This window comes from Dromiciops gliroides, chromosome 4 (assembly GCF_019393635.1).
Source record: "Dromiciops gliroides isolate mDroGli1 chromosome 4, mDroGli1.pri, whole genome shotgun sequence".
In the NCBI taxonomy this organism is placed as follows: domain Eukaryota; kingdom Metazoa; phylum Chordata; class Mammalia; order Microbiotheria; family Microbiotheriidae; genus Dromiciops; species Dromiciops gliroides.
The window spans coordinates 405152326-405173535 of NC_057864.1; the positions used below are offsets into that span (position 1 = coordinate 405152326).

At 35.6% G+C, this 21210-nt stretch overlaps 1 protein-coding gene across 1 annotated transcript in view; it reads left to right on the forward strand.

The window, feature by feature from the left end:
* PACRG (parkin coregulated) overlaps positions 1-21210 on the forward strand; it is a 652064-nt gene that overhangs the window by 152748 nt on the left and 478106 nt on the right. The window lies entirely within an intron of this gene.

Here is a 21210-nt window from a genome sequence, read left to right on the forward strand (position 1 = left end):
TCCCCAGTAAACATTCCTTTGTAACAAAAATTTTAAAAAGGTAAAAAATATTTGGCAAATACAACTAATACCTCAACCATGTCAGATGGTATGTGCAAGATTCCACACCCATAATCCCCTTTCTCTCCAATGAAACAAAGTACATTTTTAAACTCCTTATTATGATTTTAAAATATTCCATTCCATTTCATTTTTTTTCTCTTTACATTATTATGGACATTGTGCCTATTATTTTCCCAGTTCTTGTTTCACTCTTCATCAGTTCCTTTAAGTTGTCTTTGTATTTCTAAATACTTTATACTCAGTTTTTCTTTTGAGACAGTTAAATTGTTATACTACATTTTCATCTACTCCAATATACTAAAATCATTTTGGTTTTCTGGTTTTCTCCAAACACCCCTTGTCATTGTGTCACTGCCTTGGTAGCAGAATTTTGTGATAGCTTTTGATTCTATGTTTTCCTATAAAAATCTTTTACCACTGACTGATTTTTCTGGTATGCTCTCAGGGTTCTCGTCAGACTATACCCACTCAGCAATGCAGCTCATGATTGTTTTTTTCATGTAATGCACATGTCTATGTGTACTTGAAGAAGATGTCATCATGCAGCACAAACCTGACTTTTTATCACCATAATCATAATAACCGATGCTTTTAGAGTACTTTAAATTTCACAGAACACCAGATATAATATACATAATTTCATTTGACTCTTGTCATAACTCTGCACATCAGGTTCAATAGGCATTATGATCCTTATTTTCTAAATGAGGAGGCTAAGGCCCAGAGAGTTTAAGTGATTTGCCCATGTTCATACAACTATCAGATGTTGAATTGGAGGCTTTGTCTCACCTAAGTCCATGTCAAGTGCTTGTCCATTACACTATTTTCCTTCTCACTTTAGACTATAGAGTTTGCCAGGAAACTAGAAAATAACTTTGACCTCAATTCTTTATGCAGGAATGATTCATTCTTTGGGCCAGGCATTTTTCAGTTGATTGTGTGGTAAAAGCCTTGCAAATTGTGTCACTTAGGTATCATGCTAATGGGAATTCTTAAAAGATACCTTCTATTCATGTTGACCATTTTCTTGACAGAGTTTTGGAAACCACCAGAAATATATCAGCCTGATGGTTTCTAAACCTATCAGCAGTAAAGTTACATGGGTTAGTTTAAACTATTACCTATTGATTACAAACAAAAGGATATAGAATAGTTGAGAGTAAACAAGAAAGTTCTTCATGGGTATATTGCTATCTCCATGTCCTTCCACCCTCAATACATACATGCAGTCTTTGGATCAAGTAGTTTAGGTACTATCTTCCTTAAACCTTTAGAAAGACAGCATGCTATTGCATTAATTATTCATCAAGGGAGTGTGATACTTGAGCTAGCCACCATTGCTTCTCTACCTGAAATATCAGGCAAATGATATTAGCTTTTCTGTAGCAAAGGGCATGATAGTCTTCCTTAGAGGCTTCAGTAAAAGTTCTGGCCACCAGAAAGTATTCAACCTAGCCTAATCTGCTCCCTCTAAATATAAACACACACTTGCTTCAGTATCATTGCAAAGTTTGAATTAATCCTTGCTGGACAGATCCAAAATTCATAGGATTAAATAGAACCTTGATTAAAATATTAATATAAAAATATTCTTTCTTTACTTAATTCATGAATTTTCTACTCTATCTGCTCTACACTGTTGCAAAATTTTCTAAGTCTGATGAAGAAAGAGAAACAACGTAGTCACAAAGCCATAGAAAATAGGTTTATTGAGAGAGGGCCTATCTCACAATAAAGCTGGTCAATTGGGTAGGACCTAAGAGACCCCAAGCTTACCTAGGGCAGGTTTTTATACCCCAATAAGACTTAAATGCTTATATACCCTACTATTTTTAGACAAACTCTTCCTATAGCATCTTTTGAGCATAATCCAAATGGTACAGAACATGAACTAAATGGTACAGATATAAAACATTGGGACATATTCATCATCAAACAAGTCATATATCCATGGTCAAAATTGTCTGGCAGCTAGCCGATTTAGAGGTTTAGTTAGTATCTTCACCAAATTCTCAAGGTCAAGCAATCTCTAATGCCGATTGGTTCTTCTATCTTAGAAGATACCATTTTTAGTATCTTGTTGACCATTTAATCACTTTGCGAATGGACTTGTTATGATGGTCAAGGAAAATATAAATAAGAACACATTACATAATATCTATTCCTATTTTTTGCCTTACTATTAATTTCAATGACTAAAGAAATAGGTAAAACACATTGAATCACATTCTTTTAGTCAAAGAACTCATTATTTGAAGTTGAATCACTTATCTCTATGGGTTTGGTGAAAATCTCACTCACAACACACAGACACACAAACATGAGAGAGAAAGAGAGAGAACAAGAGAGCGAGAGAGAGAGCATGCATGCACAAAAGAGTGAGAAAGAGAGAGAGAGTTGGTTAATTAGTTAATGGTCCAACTAATTCAATGAATACATAGGAACTGAGGTTAAATATGCTTTTGTTACATAACTTTTTTTTAAAAATCTGGAATAAAGTTAAAAGAAATAGATCATGTGCTCCTCTGTAACCATCTCTTAAATCTCTTCCTGATTGTACTTCTAGAACTTCAGGGATGGTTGAAAGTCATAAGGAGTGTTGGCATACTTACTCAGGTCTGGAAACTAGAAAAAAAGGGAAAATCAAGGAAGATGATGAGGGAAATGGGCTTATTCATCCCTAGGTCAATGGGATTCACAATAGCTGGTAATTTGTGCAGCTCTAGATCTTTTTTCCAAATAACTTCTGGTCTCTTTCCTCTGCTCCAGTATCAGCAACTCTCCCATGACCAGCCATTTGTGATGCCCCTGGCATCACAGTTTCAGGATAAGTTTGTTTTATGTTCTCTGTACCTCCCAATATGATCTTTGTTACTGTCTATTTGTTCTCTGGCAAGTAGCAGCTACTCTAGTGATAGCTCAGGATACCCACTTCCCCATGGAAGTCTGGCATAGAAATGTCTGCAAAAAGAGAAGGAATCAAGATGAAGCCTGCTGCAATACAAATCACATCCCACTTTTAATTATCAAGGGGATTCTGCTTCGTTGGAAATAAGAATTAGAGACCCACAGTGGGGGAAAGAGAGGAACAATGAGCCTTTATATGCCTGAGTCACCAGCAACCTCTCTTTACTACTTCCCCATCTCTCTGTATGTTTCTCTGTGCCTTTCTCTCTGTCTGTCTCTCCCTTTCTCCCTCCCTCTTCCTCTTTCCTCTCTCTCTCTCTCTCTCTCTCTCTCTCTCTCTCTCTCTCTCTCACTCTTGCTCTCTTGCTCTCTCGCTCTCCCTCTCTCTCTCTTACCCCCCACTCCCTCATTCACTCTTTCCTTCCTTTCTTTCTTCTCCCTCCTCCCCTTTAGAACATAAGAAGAAAGCAGGGCTTAAACAAGGTTAAAAAAGTAGCTGAGGTGGCAGAAGAAAGATTTAATTCAAATTTGTCAGGAGATAGAGAGTAAATAAATGTAGCATCAAAGAAAATTGGAGGGGAAAGGAAAGCTCTGCTCTTGGAACAAAAAACCAAAATTTAATCCTTTCTAAAAAGAAAGGAGTTAGATTCTCTGACAAAGTGGGATAAAGTATGAGTCAAAAATAAGAGATGAGTGGCTGTAACTCATAACACATATTTGTTTCCTTGAAAACAAAAATAGATTGGTTTATTGTCTTCCTTGGGTATGTATCTAAGACATAACCAAAAACCTCTTAAGACTTGCCCACTTCAGATGATACAAGTTAGGGGGTAACTGATACTGACAGCAGGAACCTAGAAAACATTGCACAGTGTTGGGCAAAAAACTAAAGTCTATAAGGATACAGGAGAAAAATTTATTTGGGAAGTCAAGGTGGTATCTAAGAATGATTTGGATTTCTGAGCTAAGGATTAAAATAGAAGAATCACAAGTCACTAGTAAAGGATGAATTGTGTACCTAACAAAGACTGTTAATAAATAAATTAATAGATAGTTATCCATAACTATATATACACATACATATATACATACACAATCATAACCATATATAGGTGTGTATATATATATACATATGCATATATATACACACATGCATACATACAAACACACAAGAACATTTGGTTAGTGTCTTCAATATCAAATCAAAAAGATTTAAATTTTTTAAAGTATAGAAGAGGAGCCAGTAGTCAAAAGACTTGCCTCAGACATCCATACACAAATAGCCAAAATTTAGGCAAGAGGGATTTGTGGGAAGCAAGTGGTTATTCATGGTTATTACCAAGAATGGCGGGATTAAACTCATGACTAGAATATGACTATGGATGGATATACATTATTCAATGAAATAGGTAAAAACAGGAAATGGAGGTGAATTGTATATTTAGGTAAGGAAGTGTTTGGGTGAGGATCAATGGAGGGTCAATCAAGTCATCAGAGTTTATTCTGCAGACTCCCTGGGCAGAAAGAGGTAGAAGATATTTGCAAGTGGAGCTTTTTGAGATTGTTTTGCATATAAGTAATCAAGCATTATTTCAGTATATTGATACTTCATGTAAATTGCTGTAGATGGCATCAACATTTCTCCAATCAAATGAAGCTTTTTAGATTTAGCAGTTAAGCAAGAAACTGTACTTGGTATTCCAAAATTCTTAGTATAGTTTAAGCTATTAAAGGTTAAATCTACACAAAGATTTTTAGTATACCCCACAAATGAAATAAACAATTGCTTTAATGTAATGGATATGGTTTTTAAAATAATTTGGTTTTGGGGAAGCTAGGTGGCTCAGTGGATAGAGCACCAGCCCTGGAGTCAGGAGGACCTGAGTTCAAATCTGGCCTCAGACACTTAACACTTACTAGCTGTGTGACTCTGGGCAAGTCACTTAACCCCAATTGCCTAACAACAACAACAAAAAAGACATTATTTTAGGGGCAGCTAGTTGGCACAGTGGATAGAGCGCTGGCCCTGGATTCAGGAGAACCTGAGTTCAAATCCAGCCTCAGACACTTAACACTTACTAGCTATGTGACCCTGGGCAAGTCACTTAACCCCAATTGCCTCACCAAAAAAAAAAAATTTGGTTTTGCTCATTAAAAGCATCTTAATTTTCTCTACAAAAATTCTTGTTTCCAACACATGCTGTATGTAACCTTTTATGATATCATTTCAATTTATTAAGTTTCTCTACAACTAAAGCATTTGTACCAAGCAAATGCAATGGCCTTTTCTCTCCATTGATACTAGTAACTGTGACTCACAGTGTTAAATGTATGCAAGTCAAGTCAATAAGTATTTATTAAGAGTTAACTATGTGCCAGGCACTGTGATCAGTACTAGAAATATAAAGAATGGCAAAAATATTCCTTGCCTTCAAGAAACTGACATTCTAATGGGGTAGAAAACATGCAAATAATTATGTAAATATAAACTATGTAAAAGGTAAATTGGAAGTAATCTCAGAGGAAAGGCACTAGAAGATCACATCTAGATTTAAGCTTTTTAATTAATTTCTGTATTTCTCCTACTTATACTGTCTCTAGTGTCCCTACTCCTGTGGACTTTTTCTTTAAATCATTTATGTATTTTTCCATCATCAAAGAATATTATTTTACTTAAAATAGAGACAACTAATTTTGACAAATTTTGTTTTAATTATTAAACTTGTAAATGTTTATAAACATTCTTGAGTTATTTCAGGTTTTTTTTTTTTAAGTTGCACCTTTATTACACTGCACTTACCAAAATAAATGACATTGAAAAATATAAAAAAAAATTATAGCACCTTTAACTTTAACACAAAGACTTCAAGTTTACATATATCATATGCAAATTTAGCCAGCAGTGCAAAGACATAACTCACCTCTGTAATAAGTCTATGCTGGCTTATAGCTCTATATTGTGTCCATGTCAAAATTAAATGTGCTGACTCAAATTTGATCTCATTTGCATGTACCCTGTTAGATATTTGTTGTGCTTTGTTCACTTTCGACTGTAGTGAATTCAGCATTGGTCTCACATTTGTTAACTTTGCCTTTATTTTCATTGAAAAAAAGTGTGTATTTTTATACAAGCATTTCACTAAAAATAGCCAATAATTTTGGCCATTGTTTCCTGCCTCTATCTGAAGGTCTCCCACTGTCCCTTTTAGAGATGGAATATGCCCTAAATTTGTAGAATTCTCTTAGGCAGAGGTTGCATTTACTCCCTTTTAGCTATGATTTAGAATTAGATGATCTCTTTCTACTTCAGTGTTCTATGATGTTGAGTAGAATACTATTACAAACGAGGGAACCAACATGAGCAGAGACATGGAACTGGGAATTTGTCAATATCCTTAGGTATTAGTGAGTAGACCAATCTGGATGGAGTAAAAGGTTTGTGTTGGGCATGGGATATAAGATTTAGTGTGATCCTAGGATCCTATTTGGAGAATTGGAACTGACCTCTAAGGTTGTCTATAGACCAACCTCTTCATTTACAAAACTTTAATTCCCAACAGGTTACATTCCTTGCCTAAATTCACACAAGAACTAAGTAGTACAGAAATTGTTTGAATGTGGGTCTTCAGACTCAAAATCCAAAGTTCTTTGCAGTCAGGCCCACTCTGTCTAATTAGGGCCAGCTTGTGGAGAGCACTGAATACCATTAGGAGTTTGTACTTAATTCTGTAAGCATTGGGAAACTACTGAAAGATAATGAGCCCAGGAATGACAACAATCAATTGATAAGTATGAAGCTACTATTATGTCAGCACTGTGCTAGGCACTGCGGATATAAGTACAAAAAAATTAAGCAATCCCTTCTCATTCATAGTGAGCTTATATAGTGTGTTGCTTTAGAAAAGCTTGTTATGCAGTGGTATTCAGGAAAGTGGGAAATAGGACAAAGGAGGACTTACAAACCAAATTGATCAAGAAAAGCTTGTATACAACCAGAAGATCTTAATAAAATTGATGTAATTATATTCCCTGTTGAGTTGTGCCATTTGTTATCCTCTTATGGATGAAATTGGCAAAATAACCCATATAGAAGTGCTTTATTTCATCCTAGGAGCTATGACTGCTTCATAAATGTTTACCAATAGATGAATGTTGGGGACTTTCAGTTCTACTTCACAGGCCCTCAAAAAGCAGAAGTCTAAAAACAAAAATCATCAAATTCTATTTTCTGTAGACACAATAATTTTTAAAACAGTTGTAATACTAGCTGTGTGACCCTGGGCAAGTCACTTAACCCTAATTGCCCTGCAAAAAATTTTGTGATAATAAATTCTTATAATTAATAAATTATCAATTATTATAATTAAATTATTATACTACAAATAAATTAGTCTATTTATTAACTTAAAAAATAATAGATAAAACAAGATTCAAAGAAATGTAAATATGTAGCTATAAATTGATATCTTTGTCAATAAAATAGAATATATTCAATTACAACTTAACTAAACTTTGACTTTCCTTCTTTAAATAAAATCTTTACTGTTTCTCACCTATGGTATTGCATCCAAAAAAGAATCTGAATCTTGTTTTTGTACAAAGTTTTCAAATGTTAAGAATTTCTTCCAACCCCTTAGGCCAATTCAGGACTTTAAGGTTTCAGAGTAGCCTTATGTCCTGTAACTGATTACAGTTTGACAGAGACAAGGGGTTAATGTAATTCCTGTTCTTTGATATAATTCACCTTAGAGAGACTATACAGGTAAACTCACCCCTTAGGGGAATGGTTTTCTGTATCTAACAACCAGAATTCCATATTGTCCCATATGATCATTGGATCATAAATCAAGACATGGAAGAAACCCTTAGAAGCCATTCAGTCCAACCCCTTTATTTGACAGGTGGAGAAATTGAAGTAGAACTATGTTATATGACTTAACTAATGGGGGCACCTAGGTGGCACAGTGGATAATCGCCGGCCCTGGATTCAGGAGTACCTGAGTTCAAATCTGGCCTCAGACATTTGACACTTAATAGCTGTGTGACCTTGGGCAAGTCACCTAACCCTCCCGCATTGCCCCCCAAAACAAAAAAACAAAAAACAAAACCAAAAAAAAAGTTTTGGATGTGAGTATTGAAATCATGTCCAATGGTTCCTCTTTCTTCTGTGCTCTTTCCTCTGTGTCCTGCTATCTCCTATCAGGATAGCTGTGTGACCTTGCGCAAGGCACTTAATCTCTATTTACCTCAGTTTCTTCAATTGTAAAATGGTGATAATAACATCCACCTCCCCCAGTTGTGCAGATCAAATGAAATATCTGTAAATATGCTTAGCACAGTGCTGGGCACAAAGTATGTATTATATTAATGTTTATTACAATTATTCGTCTACCTTGCTTCCTGTCCTTTTAATTTCCTTTCCTCTTCTTCCTCCTCATTCTCTTCCTCCTCCTTCTCCTTCTTCCTATTTCTCCTCCTCTTCTTTGTCATCCCACATTCTTCTTCTTCCTCTTACTTTTCTCCTTTTTCTCCTCTTCCTCCTTCTTTTCCTTCTTCCTCTTCTGCTTCCTCTTTGCCATACTACATTCTTCTTCTTCTTCTTCTTCTTCTTCTTCTTCTTCTTCTTCTTCTTCTTCTTCTTCTTCTTCTTCTTCTTCTTCTTCTTCTCCTCCTCCTCCTCCTCCTCCTCCGCCATACAACATTGCTGACTAATATTGAGCTTTGGGGACATTAAAATCCATAGATCATTTTCATATGAAATATTGTTTTGACATAATTCCTGCATTTTGTACTAGTGAAGCTGACTTTTTTTTTACCTAAGCCTAAGAATTTCCATTTATCCTTATAAAATCTCATCTTGTTTGACTTGACACAGTGGTATTTTCCATTAAGACAATTTTGATTCTTGAACCTGCCATTTTCCTATATGTTAGCTAGTCCTCCCAACTTTGTGTTATTTGCACATTTGATAAACATGCTATCTGTGCTTTTAACCAAACTACTAATAAAAATGGTAAATAGGACAAGTCCAAGGACAGATCCCAGGCATTCTCTACTAGAGATCTCCTTCCTGGTTGAGAAAGAAAGGCAATAAGCATTTATATAGTCCCTGCTATGTGCCAGACACTGTGCTAAGTGCTTTTCTTTTACACAAATATTGCCTTGGTTGACAATTAACCAGGTCTAAATCCATTTAGTTTAGAGGCAGGAGACAACAGGATAAAATTAGAGAACAACTCAGTTTTTACAGAGGAGTATATAGAGGGATGTATTATAAAATAAACCTGGAAATGTAGGCTGGAGGCAGACTATGGGGGGCGGGCCTTAAATGTGAGGTTAAGGAGTTTGCATTTTAGCATGTAATCAGTAGAGCACCATGGAAGGATTTTGAGCAAGGGGATGGCAAGATCAGACCTGTGTATCAAAAAACATAATTTTACCATTGTATCAAGGACAGACTAAAGAAGGCTGGAGGTAGGGAGATCAGTTAGGAAGTTAGGACAATAATTATGGCAAAGAGGTAGTAAGGAAGACCTGAACTAGGGCAGTGGCAATATGAATGGAGAAGAGGGCAGGAATTCAACAACTTTGCTACTGATTAGGATATTATAAGTTAAGGAAAAGGGAAAAATCAAAGATGATTCTGAAATTATGAGGATGGGAGAAAAGAGATTCCTTCAACAGAAATAGGGAAGTTGGAAAGATGGACATGTTTAAGGGGGAAGATGGAGTTCCGCTTTGGACATAATGAGTTTAAGTTAATAATAGGATGTTCAGGTAGAGTTGTAGGCTATTGAAGGAGTAGAGTTGTGGCTCAAGGAAAACACTGACAATAAATGCATATCATTTGTATATATGTAAATCAGTGCATATATGTGTATGCATACATCATGTTGTTCAGTTGTTCAATCATGTCCAACTCTTCATGGAGCAATCCATGGAGCATAATGTACCAGTACTGTCCTTGGGTTTTTCTTGGCAGAGGTACTGGAATGGTTTGTCATTGCTTTTTCCAGTGGATTAAGGGGTAAACAAAGATTAAGTGTGTATGTTTCCTATACATACCACTTTTCATACCTCCCATCCTGGAAAGGGCACGAAATTTTTTGCATTCCTTTGTATTCCTAGAACTTAGCACATTGTCTGTCATGTTGTTGATTAATCCCTTCTTGAAAATATATTTATACCAGCTTCCTCATCATTTGCCTTCCGGCAGTTGGCATAGCAAATTGCAGTTGAATGACTGACCTTCTGGATCTGAAAAATTAGCTAGTGAGACAAGGCTTGATGCAACTTTTTTCCAAGATGGTTTTTTCACTTGATATCACATCTTTACTGTCTTTATTGGTGTCCTTTTAATTTGTCAACCACATTTCAAGTCTTCCAATTCTTGATGGTTATTAAAACCACCTAATTGTTATTGATAGCAGTCCATTCCATTGAGACAGTTTTAGTAGTTTTGTCACAAGCTTCATCTTTCAATACAAATATATTGGTTTCTTTTTAGAAATTACATTTTTGTTAGTTGGTTTGGTTTTGGGTTTTTTTGCAGGGCAATGAGGGTTAAGTGACTTGTCCAGGGTCACACAGCTATTTAAGTGTCAAGTGTCTGAGGCTGGATTTGAACTCAAGTCCTCCTGAATCCTAGGCCAGTGCTTTATCTACTGCACCACCTAGCTGCCCCCAGAAATTACATTTTAAAGTATCAAGTTATTTCTCTACTTTTCTTCTTACCCTCCATCCATCAACCCCTGAAGAAGAAGTTTTATAGAATCCATTAGTTGGTATCTTTGCTAAGAAAACCCCCAAAGGGGTCACTGGGTGGGGCCTGACTGAAAAATGACTCAACAACAACAAACAAAAAAAAGTTGGTAGTATTGCTAGAACTCCTCTTAGTTATTAAATATTGAAAACTCTGATATGTTATTCCTCTATTAATAAATCTATTTCTTGAGGATTTTGTATAACAGATTTAGATTGCCTTAATGACAGTGAAGTAAACTGTAGGTTTTTTGTTTTCTTTTTGCTAATGAATGATAGCTGGTAGAATATTTTAAAATATGTGCTTTTTATTTGAATGCAAAAATTCTTACTAAGTCCTTAACTATCTCATTCAGAAATGATAACTGGTACACATTACTATTTATGGGAGGGGGCATTTGGACTGGACTCTGCCATTTCATAAGTAGAGGAACTCCTTTTACCAATACAGGTGAGAACATGCTCTGAAACTTAGTTCTTAAAGAGTTGTCTGGGGGAACTGAGAGGTTATATGACTTGTCCTTGGTCACAGAGCCAGTATATGATAGGCTGAACTTGTACTCAGGTCTTCTTGGCTCTGAGACCAACTCTGTCTACTCTATGCCATGTGGTTTCCCTATATGTTACTTTTGAATTTTATTCCTATTCTAATAATTAGAATTTTTAGGAATTGTACTTTGAATAAATCAATCAAAAAGGCAGCATAATGGATTGGAAGAATTACTAGATTTTTAGCGTGAACTCTAGTTCTGCCACTTTTGGGGCCTTATTTTCCCTCATCTTTTAAAAAAGGTACATGGACTAGAGAATTGTTAAATCACTCTATGTCCATGTTCAGATCAAGGGGCCTCCATTTAACCCTTTATTCTGACCTCCCTTCCACTGGAAACTTGGATCCTGCTGCAGGATCAGAGAGCTCTGACAGAGGAGCTTTCACCTTACCTCATCAGTATCCAGGCCTTCATGTTGCATTCCAACAATATTGAGACCACGTTGCCATGTGGAGATATTTCCACTCCCAGCTTTGCAGTACACCATTTTATATTGCTTTCTCCCATTAGAAAAGAAAGTATTTTGAGGGCAGGGATTGTTATGCTTGCTTGTTTTTGTATCCCCAGCACTTTTTAAATTTCTCTGTCTCTCTCCTCTCCTCTTCTTTCTTCTTCTTTCTTCCTCCTCCTCCTCCTCCTTCTTCTCTTCCTTCTCCTCCTTCTCTTCTTCCTGCTTTTCCTCCTCCTTCTTTTTTCATCTAATTTATCATCTATATGATATCTGAGTAGTGAAGCAGATAGAATGCTATAACTGGAGTCAGGAAGAAAAGTTCAAATCTGGCTTCAGACATTTATTTCCTTGTGACCCTAGACAAGTCACTTAACCTCTGTTTGCTTCAGTTTTCCTGAACTGTAAAATGAGGATAATAATAGTACCTACCTCCCAGGGTTGTTAAAAGGATCAAATAATATAATATTTGTAAAATCACTTAGCACGATGCCCACATATATTAGGCATTTAATAAATGCTTATTCCCTCCCACTTCCCTTCCCTATCTCTTATGTGCCTTCCAGATCTAAATCTCTGTTCTAAGGTCCTATGATCCTAATTCTAGATCACTTGAATAATTTACTACATATTTTAATAACATAGTATTGAATTTTTCCTGCTTTTTAGCAAAATCTGCACAATTTATAAAAATGAAAGTCTAGACTGTGTGGGCAGTCATTCAGTATTGGTTTATAATCTTAAATCCAAAGTCAAAAAATGTAAAATGTTCCAATAAATTGCTGAATAACCTTGGTTGTTGTTATTCAGTCATTTCAGTCATATCTGACACTGTGACCCCATTTGGGGTTTTCTTGACAAAGATAGTGGACAAGTCCCTTAAATTCTCTGGGGTTCCTTATATGAAAAATAATGGGAGAGGGGAGTATTCCACAATCTCAAAAAGTCCCTTCCAGTCTCAACATTGTATGTTTCTGGTGAACTCGCAAATATTTGTGGCAATGGTGCTAGAGCAGACTGTCTTAAACTGTAGACTGTCTGACTACTTCGTTCATATTTTAGTCATTATCATCTTAGTGACACTATTATTAGAAACCTCACTACCACAAACTTCTCTCCCCTTTGTGCTCTGATTGTAGCTCAGTAATATGGCAACTGGATGGTAGAAAATGGCTCCCCAATACACGTGGTTAATTAGAGCTAAGATCTGACTAGAATTGCTGAGATTTTTCCATACAACTGCAACTGAACTGTTTCACAAGGGATTTAATGTTCTCTACTTGGCTTAAACATATTGTATTACACTGTGTTGCTACCCTCTGTGGCATGAGGGCAGATCCATTGAACACCAGAATCAACATTCTTGTCCTTGCTGTTTCTATCTTGGTCCAAATAGTTAGACCACTGGATCATGCCTTTGAGTTTTAGGTTTCCCAAGTGACTGTTTATCGTCTGTCACTCAGGCGATCTATTGTTCATCATCCTTGCAAAGCGACTGGGCCAGAGTCCATTTATATTATAGATTGCCTCCCTTACACTGCCACCTTTAACCTTTTTTGAAGATCCTCCTATGAAATGCAATAAAATCCCATGAGGTTTTTTTTATACCTTGTTCTTTCCACTGAATACAAGGTGATTATAAGTTTCTAGTGTTTACATTTTTTTGACACATAGATAACTGTGGGCAGCACTGTGAACTTACCTTTTCTGTCTAGATCCTTATGGGTGACTTCTTATAGATGAATAGTATATAGATAAAGTTGAAACTAAATCAGGTAGCTTTGTGTCTTTTGGTCCAGCCCCATCTGTGCTGCTAATATCACTTCAGTTGGGGACCTACGAACACATATGATGGCCTCCTTGATCTCCAATTTAGGCAGGAATTTAGACTTAATTTATACTGGATCAACACAGCTGTCAGCCTAGTTTTTCTTTCTTTTTTTTCCTCCTACTTTTATGGATCCTAGCCTCAGCTGGAAATGTCTGTGGTACAAATTGGTTAAAAGAATTTGAAAGAATAAATGCAGTTAACTTGAGTTGTAAGTTGGTGTGTGTAGTTTCTCCAACACATCACTTCTAAAAGGGAACAGAAAGACTGATTTGTGGTAATAGGTGTGTGTCTTTGTAGCAATTAAAATTATCCAAAAGTAGAATTGTCTTAGGAAGGTAGTATTCCCCTTCATTAGAGGCCTTCCAACAAAGATTAGTTGATTCCTTATTAGATATATGGTAAAGGAGTTATGAGTTGCCCAAAATGGCCTGTGGAGTTCTTCCAACTCTGATATTCTGTGATTTGCGCATAAATTTTAATTATGATAAAGTGAATATACCCTCTCCTTCAGTGAATAATCCTTGTTATGAGTAACTCCTATTTACAGATTTCTAAAGAGGTTTAAAAATTATATTTATTTGAGAGGTTTGTACCCAATATACTAGAGCTCTATGAAGAAAGGAAAGTTTATCATCAATTATTTTGTTTTCATGTTTCATGTCAACATATCTGAATGTATAGAATAGCATTTTTAAAAAATCATGGCAGTATGAAAACAAACCAAACCCATATTTTATTATAAAAGTGCCATATATTTTTTAAAGTGGGATACATTTCTTGGAACTAAGAATTTTTGAGTTTAGAAGCCCATATTTCTACTATATTTCTCACTAAAATCAAGTAATTGATTGATTTTGCCATAATTCAAAGCATTTTCTTTTTTTGATGCAACATGAATAACTTTTTCAATTTGGCCCAGAGCACGCAATTTAAATAATTCTTCATATTTTATGTTTATTTCATGCCAGGACTTTATTTTTAATACACATAATTAAAATATGTATTTAGAAATAAAGAATTCATTTGACAGCTATTCCTACTTACCCCTCCTCATTTCTTCTCTTTTCAGTTAAGTAGATTTTAATTCATTCTACTACCTATTTTCTAGGTTCTCCCAAAGGATTTTAGATGATTAGACATTTAAAAAAAAATAGGGAAGGAAAAGCGTTGTTACCAGTAGGTGGCTCACTATGAATGTGCTTGGGACAGTGTCAGAAATGTCACCCCTCCTCCACTTTGCCTTTGTTTTCAGTCTCTGCTGCTTTGAGCTTTTTCTACAATGCCTGAATCATTTACAGGAAAAAGAAGAGAAAACCCTCGCCTTTGAGATCTAGAATAGCATAGGCCTCCATCTTCCTCAGAGGACAGTGTTCACAAACTGTAGCCTAAGCAAAGAGTTCTATTTTCCACACACCACTGCTTGTTCCTTTTGTTTCTTATGTCCTTGGCAGAGGCTGAAAGAACTAGGCCTGGAATACTTGGGCCCTGCTGTGTCACTTAAGGAAATAATAAGCCATTGTCTTCATTAAGCAACCCTTGTTTTAGCAAACAGAACCCAGATACTGGAAAGGGAACATTTTTTAGGAGGGGGTGGTAGTGGTGGTGGTGGTGGTGGTGGTGGTGTAGAAATAGAAAGAAGCATGCTTTACAAAATTCCCTAGAGAAACGGCTTTGTTTCCCCTACTTTATAGCTACTTACTGAGATTCATATTCAAATGGATTGGGGTTGTGAATCTGTCGTTTGCACATTCTCATGCACCCAGGAAGGCTATGATTATGGCTAATTACAATGAAGAATGAAATCCTAACAAGAGTGCTCAATCAGATTGCTGTTCATGCATGAAGTAACTAAGACTAGCCAATGGAGGTGTGATTTGGGTAATTACAAACAATGTGGCTATTTGAAAAAACCTTAGTAAATCTGCTCAAGACAAAATAAGGTCTAATTAATCACTTTAGGCTTTGAATTCTCCAGATGATCAGCTTGCTCTGTTCTTTTTTAGGGCCTTTTTTTAATAGACTAGATCTAAGGAATGAGAATGCTTCCTTGTTGTCCATACTTTCATTAGTTAGAAGAATGCAACAGTTTCTAGCGTTCTGAGACTCTTTGTGCCAATCATGTTGGAACCCGATTTTAATGCAAGTTGACAGAATGCTAGAAAAAATAAACTTGTTGGCATTTGTTCCTGTCATTATCTCACTGCGGGTGTGGTGTGTGTGTGTGGGGGGGGGGGAGGTGTACTGTATGAAATTACTGAAAATTTAAAAATAATTACTGATTTAGGCAAGGAATTGATATTGTCATTACAGAATAAATGTAATTGTGCTCATCTTTTAGCTCTTGCATACAGAGGCATATTTTACATTCTAACTGAATAAATAAGTTCGAATTATATTTTATCCTAATTATTTGGTTCTCTACATAAAGATAAAATCGAAACAAGGGAATATTTTGTGGTTCAATGAAATAGACAGCAAAAGGACTTGGAGATAAGCTTGGTGTAGGCCTGACACTGTCAAAGGCTGATTTTTTTTTTTTTTCCTATTCTGGGCCAATTTCTCTGTACCTTAGTTCCCTCATCTGAGAAAGTGGATTAATGAAACTGACAGGGTCACTGTGAGGAATGCACAATGAAAGGCTAGTCAGATAATAGTAAGCATCAAATTATGCAGCTCCACATTCCCTATAAATATTTAGTAGACTCGGTCCTCCCATCTCCTCCCCCCAACTTACCACAGTAGTTCTAGGTACCAAGTTTTCATTATTTTTGTCTTATCATGTTTTGGATGGACTTATAGAAAAGGAGCATCTCTTAATTGAGTTAACACAACTAGAAATTTAATTCGAGGTTGTTTCATTTGAATATGCTTTGTTGGCCTTAGGGCTAGTAGATAGTAGTTGCATAACTTATACTTCTTCACTGTTTCCACCCACCATCAGTGAAATCTAAATGGAAAAGATTTTGTGCCAAACTATTAAAATAGATCTGTAAAATGTTTGTAGATGTTAAAGCAATTTATTTGCTACTGACATCTAGAAAAAGAAAAATTAGGTTTCTAGAGTATTACTAGGAAAATGACTTCACAATTTTACATATATTTCTCCTGGTAGTTTTATTCAAATGAATTCTACTTATCATGGATTCAGAGAAAATAGCAAATAATTACATAAGAAAGTTTCTTTAAAGATTACATCTGACAAAGCAACAATATTTACTGGTTTGGTTACCTCACAGAAATTTGAGGGTCTGTTATATGTCCCAGGGTAGCCTTCATTATCTTTTTTTTTTAATTAATAAAGTATTTTATTTTTTTCCGTTACATGTAAAGATAGTTCTCAACTTTTGTTTATACAAGCTTTACAATTTCAGATTTTTCTCCTTCCCGCCTCCCCTAGACAGCAGGTAATCTGATATAGGTGTTATATATATATATATATATATATATATATATATATATATATATATATATATATATATCACCTATATATATATCACTTATATATATATACATAATAACATTAATCCTATTTCTGCATTAGTCATGTTATAAGAGAAAAAATCAGAGCAATGATGAAAAACCTCAAAATAGAAAAAAAAAACAGCATCAAAAACAAAAGAAATAGTATGTCATTATCTTGATATTATTTAAAGTATATATGGTCCTTTTCTGTGACTTGTAACCAATAGTCAGTTGAAAAAAAATGTTGAATTAATATAGATATTATTTTTTCTACCCTGTTTCAAAAATAATATTAGGAACTTGTTTCAATTTTCTTTTAACATTTAAGAGTTTAATTCAGATTATCAGAGGGAAAAAAGTTATGAGTGTATTTTTCCAAAATTCCAAAGTATGAGATCAGAGACTACAAGCAATGTTATGATTTCGTAAAAGGGAGCAATTATCAGATCATTGTTTTACTGCTGTTCTTGAATAATTTACATTTTGAAGAAAGTAGAAGATGGTTAAGAATCTGATGTATTCAAATAGTTGCTTGAGAGAATATAGTCTGAGGCCATTTCTTTCCTTATAAAAATTGAATATCTTGCTTCCTAAACACATCAGTACAGATGCAAATAAGGTAAGACCAACACCCTGTAAATCAGCTGTCAACATGCATCAGAAAGAGGACAAATAGGCAAGGAGGAGAAAGGCTTCTCATAAAAGCTCTGCATTTCTTCTATTTGCACAGATAATATTTATATTCTTTATAACTGGCAGCAGAGGACATTTAAAACTGTAACTTTGCACTTACCTAAAACATAATATGAATTAAATGTTTTCCAATGTGTGAGACATTTACCAAACTGAAATTATTTGTAGTATCTATGGCATACTATGGAATTTTGGAGAACACACTTATGACTTCTCTTCAACCCTTCACCTCAACCTCACCCCCCATGATATACATCTTGGTACTTCAAATCCATTTTTCTTATGTAAAATTATAAATTTGTCTACAAGGGGGATTAGTGTAGTCCATACCCTGCTTAAACTAAACCAATAAGTGTTTGAAACAAGTTCTTACCATGTCATACCTTAGACATTCTATCTTTCTAGTAGAGGCAACAATATTTTTTAATTAATTAATCAACGGACGTTTATATATGCCAAATATTGAGATAAAAAAAAAAGAATGAAAACAGTTCCTATCCTGAAGGAGCTTACATTTGAATGGGAGAGGTTGGAAGTTGTTGAAATAACACAGTTAAGGAGAGAAGAGCCAGAACTCCAATGCAGATTTTTCAGAGGCCAAGTCTAAACTACATTTCACAATAATGTATTAACTCTTTATAAATCAAAACTTGACTAAGCAAAATGACCCATTTTCAACCATAACAAATAATAGGGAGCTTAGTATTGTAAGGATATGACTATAGAAAGCTAAACAACAAAATGAATAAAAAAATCAATCCATCAGCAAGCACTTATTAAGTGCCTCCTATGGCCAGACTGGGTAAACAAAGACAAAAATTAACTTAGAGACAATGGAGAGAAACAACATACAAGATAGATGATACAGAATAGATGGAAGGCGACACACAACAAAACTAATGCTTTGTGGCTAGTTGCCTTATTCAATTATATGCACCTTATAGATGAATCTATAAAGACTGGTTAGAAAGCTTTCCATGGATTATTAAACAGGATAAACAAAAAAAGAAATGACATACATGTACCTTAGCTATTTTTCTGTGGCTTCCAGAATTATAACCAAAATTGTTATGCTCAACTGAAAACAGTTTTGTAATTCTGACAAGAAAGAAAAGTCAGATCAATAGCTTTAAGCCCTGTTATAAACCTGGTCTGGATATACTGTGATTTCATTGATGTGTGGGTACTTCCCTCACTAATAGATATCACCAACTTTTCTGTGATCTTTGAGAGTTATTGTGGTCCCCCAAAAGTATCACCCTAAGGTCAGCCTGGTGATCAGCTTCTCAAAACTCAGTTAGGCTGATCCTCAGCCAAAAAAAAAAAAATAGTCTCTGTTTGGATCTGATCTCAGCCTTTCCAGTTTGATAAAACTAACACTATATTGGAATAGCTTCTTTAGAAACCCCTCAGTTACTATCACAACATAATGAAACGTCAGAGCAAAACGTCAATGGAAGAAGCAAGATCTCTATTGATCTGTAACTCTACATGCAGTTATAGTCTCTCTTCTGAGATCCAGTCTCATATTACCAGCTGTCTATTGGACATTTTCAGCTGGATATTTTGTAGTCATTTCAAATTCAGTGCATCCAAAACAGAACTCATTATATTTTCCCCCAACCTAACTCCTTTTCTGGGCTTCTGTTGAGGGTAACTATCTATCCAGTTACCCAGGTTCATAACTCTGAAGTCATTTTTGACTCACCCCATAGACCTCATTATCCATCAAGTCTTATCAAGTCTTCCTACATAGTATCTCATGCATCAATTTCTTCTCTGGCTCTCACTTGGAATAATCTCTTATTTTGTCTCTCTCTCTCAAGTGGCTTCCTCCCTTCAGTCCATCCTCCACAATAGGAAGATGTGTAGTCACTCCCCTGATATTTCTGCCAGGGAACTACTTCTAAAACATAAGTCTGACCTTGTCACTCCCCTTCCTAGTCAACCCAGTGGCTCTATATTAGCCCTAGGAACAAATACACTAATTTCTGCTTACACTTTGACTCAAACTTTTCTATCCTATCATACAATTACTTCCTAGCCAAACAACCCTTCTTGCTATTCCTCACACATACTACCACTGTTGCCACCCCCACTTCTGTGCCTTTTCATAGGTTGTCTCCCAAGCCTGGAATTTACTTCTTCCTCCCTTTTACCTCTAAACTACTTTTATACTTAACTAATTCTGAACTACTTTTATAGCTTGGTTCAAATGCTATCCTTCCAATTAGGCCAAGATGTTAGCTCCTCCTCCCAAGAAATGACTTTGTATTCATTTTGTACATATTTTGTAAATATGTACCTGTTGTTTCCTCCAGTAGGCGGTTATTTTTTTTTCTTTGTTTACTCAGAACCCATCAGTACTTGGCAAATCATGCACACTTAATAAATGCTCATTGATTAATTGATTTCATTCATTTTGTCATTTAGCTCTCCCAAGTCATGTCCCTAATGTAATAAGGAAGCTAGTATTGTCATCCTCTCTAGTGTTTGATATGATTCAGAGTGGATAGTTTTACTAAGTTAGGTCTCCTCATTTATAAAGAGTTAGTACATAGACCTCTGTGGTATAGTGAAATGAGGTTGGGCACAGAAATTTCTGAGTCTGAGTCCTGGTTCTGCAACTCCTTACTATTTCAATAACCTCCTAATGGATCTCCCTGCTTCCCATCTTGCCAATCTCCAGTGCATTATCCCTCCACACAAGCTGCCAAAGTGGCATTATTAAAACACAGATCAGAACATTATTTTTCTACTCAAAAATCGTCCATCACTCCATGATTTCTCTAGACTTAAAGACAGGTTCTCCAATATGGCATTTAATGTCCCCCCCCTTGAAGTGTGGTACTGCCTTTACCTTACCTTTTTGGTCTTATTTTATATTGCTCCCCTTCCTCCATTCTCTGTTCCAGAGCAAGGAAAATAAGAGGGAATCCAAGGGATCTTTTGAAGAAATGATACTGAACTCACTTGTGCTGATCTGCCAGTTGTTTTCCACGTGTCATTCCATCTTCTAGAATATTGATTCTTCTTACCTCTAATTTATAGTCCCTAGCATCTCTCAAAGCACCCGTCAAGTTCTACCTGAAGCATTTCCTTATCTACCAGTTCTTATTTGTCTCTAGTAGTAAAAGCAAAAGTAGCAGTATTTATATTGTGCTTCAGAATTTGCAAATCACAGTAAATGAATAGTCTCATTTGATCCTCACTACAATTCCCATTCTGCAGATGAGGAAATTGAAATTGAAAGAGGAAACTTATTCAGGGTCTCAAAACTAGTAACAATCTGAAACTCAAAACTGAGCCACAATCTGAATTCAGGTCATTTGTATTCCTTATCTCTTTTTGTTTTGTTTTTTAGTGAGGCAATTGGGGTTAAGTGACTTGCCCAGGGTCACACAGCTAGTAAGTGTTAAGTGTCTGAGGTCAAATTTGAATCCAGGTACTCCTGACTCCAGGGCCGGTGCTCTATCCACTGTGCCACCTAGCTG